Below are 2,449 nucleotides of genomic sequence, written 5' to 3'. Positions count from 1 at the left end.
CTGTATCTGGTAATTTCAATATCTAAATCTTTGCAAGTCTGGTTTTTTTTTTTTTTTTCCTCTATGGTGGCCCTACTCATCGAGTAACTTCCTTGTATGGATGGTTGTCTTTGCCGTGTGCTAGGTGCTTTATGTGAAATAGTAATTCAGAGAAATAATTATTGAGATCTACAATACATGAACTTGTCCAGATGCGATTTGTTATTTTTCTGCCAGGCTGCTGGTTCTCTGACAGTTTGTGATCACCTTCGCCCAAGGTCAAAAGGATTTCAAATGGTCTAGTATTCCACATGAGAATATTCAGTTAACCCTTACCTTACTGTAAGGTGATGATAGCCTTTTGGTTCTTGGTGGGGAGGAGGTGAGAAGAAGCAGGCTCGTATTTCTGTTCTCACCCAGTAACGCTATCTAAATTGAAATGATCAGGATCAGCAAGAAAGCAGCTTAAGTATTCACTTATTTCTCTATTTTCCCTTCACTTTTGTGCTAACGTTTTCTTATTTGGTCTCTTCGATTCTAATTTTAGATGTTTTTAAGCCCCATTTGTTGTTCTCAGTGGAAGGAATGAACCAAATGACCTACCATTCACTGTTTAAGTTTTTTTTAATTTGATTTTTTTGAATAGGTGATATTTTCATTTCTAAATTCTAAATTTGGCTGATATTGACAAATCGCCCTGCGCAGAGACTGAACCAATTTGTCTTCTGCCAATGTCTCTTTGCCCCATTCTCCTCTACATGATATGCTATCATCTTGAATTTTTCATAATCTCATAACTCAATGTAGTTTTATTCTGTATTTCTTGTATTGTGAGTAAAGGTGAACATTTTTTATTTATTTAAAAGTAATTTGTATGACTTTTTGTGTTCTTTTAGTTTGTACCATTTGCTCATCTTTCTCTTTGGTGGTCTTTTTGATTTGTAAGTGTTTTTTTTCAATAAAAGGAAATTGCACATTTTTATTTTGTTATATTTTCCCATTTATCGTTTTCTTTTCATTTTTCTTATGGTAGTTTGGTCAAGATTAGATATTTCAATTTTATTTGGTTGAATTTATCAGTATGATTTCTTATGGCCTTTGTATTTGTGTCATTCACATAAAGGTCTTTCATATAACGAATTTATAAAATGATTACTTTCTCTTACTTTTACGCTTTGATATTTATTTGTATGAAAGTGGACTCTTTGGTTTTCTTGAATTTATTTTAAGTGATGATATATGAATCTTTTTCTGTCCAGACGGCTTCTCCAGTGTCCAAGTACCATTTACTGAATCGTCCATCTTTTTCTCCATTGATATCTATGACATATGACCTCTTTGTTATATACTGAATCTCTACGTATTTCAATTTATTTCTGGACTTCCTATTTTGTTTCAGTCCCTGCAAATGTGCCAGCACTGCCTTGTTTGAATTGTTGAAAATCTTAGTCATTTTAAAATATCTGATGAGTTACCCCCTCAACGATATTCTTCTTTTATGAATTTTCCTTTTGAAATTTTTTTCTTATGAACTTTAAAACTAGTTTCGCAGAAAAAAAAAATCTCTTGTTATTTTTATTGGAATCAGGTTGTGTTTGTATATTAATGTAGGGAGAACTTATATTTTTATGTTACGTTTTCCTATTCAAGAACATGATACGCTTTTTCTTTGTCCAAGACTTCCTTTCTCCATTGGTGGCATCTTAACATTTTCTTCATATAGATTTTGGGTATTTCTGGTTGAGTATATTCTTGAGTATTTCCTTACTACTTTTCTTTCTTAAAAGGACTAACTATATTCTACAGCATATAAATACCACAGCCTATGGATTAAAACTCCCTAAATTTAAAATATCAGTCTTCCACTTATTAACCATATAAACATGAACAGGTTACTTATCCTCTCTGTCTTTATTTCTTCACCCGTAAAATGCAGTTGTTGTGAGAACCGAATAAAGTAAATAAATTATGAAAGCCCTTAGAAGAATGCTGATCACATGACAACATTCGGCATTCATTTAATAATGACATTCAGTATTAAGTCTTGCTATTATAGATGATTGTCTTTTTTCATTAACTTTTTCAACTTATTGTTTATATAAATAGAAACTATTGGTTTCTCGATAACATTGTTTCCGACCAGCTGATTAAGTTCTCTTATTGTTGCAATCATATTTTCAACTGATTTTCTAAGTATGGAATCTTGTAAGCTTCAAACAATATATTTTATCTCCTCCTTTCCAATTTTTATATTATAATTTCTTTCTCTTTTCTGTTTGCATTGGCTGGTACATCCAGAAAAATATTTAAAACTTTAAAAGCTATAAATAATCATCACAATCTTTCCTCTTAGATTCTGAGAGTGCAGTTTCTCTTGGCAAAATCTGCTCATAGTTCTGAGCAGACTTTTTTCACTTCCCTGGCAGAATCTTTCTCCTATGTTGTCCTTGAATATAGAAATTTCTCAGGA

This window comes from Pteropus vampyrus, unplaced genomic scaffold (assembly GCF_000151845.1).
Source record: "Pteropus vampyrus isolate Shadow unplaced genomic scaffold, Pvam_2.0 Scaffold121, whole genome shotgun sequence".
Classification (NCBI taxonomy): Eukaryota; Metazoa; Chordata; class Mammalia; order Chiroptera; family Pteropodidae; genus Pteropus; species Pteropus vampyrus.
Note: the sequence above shows the minus strand (reverse complement) of the source record.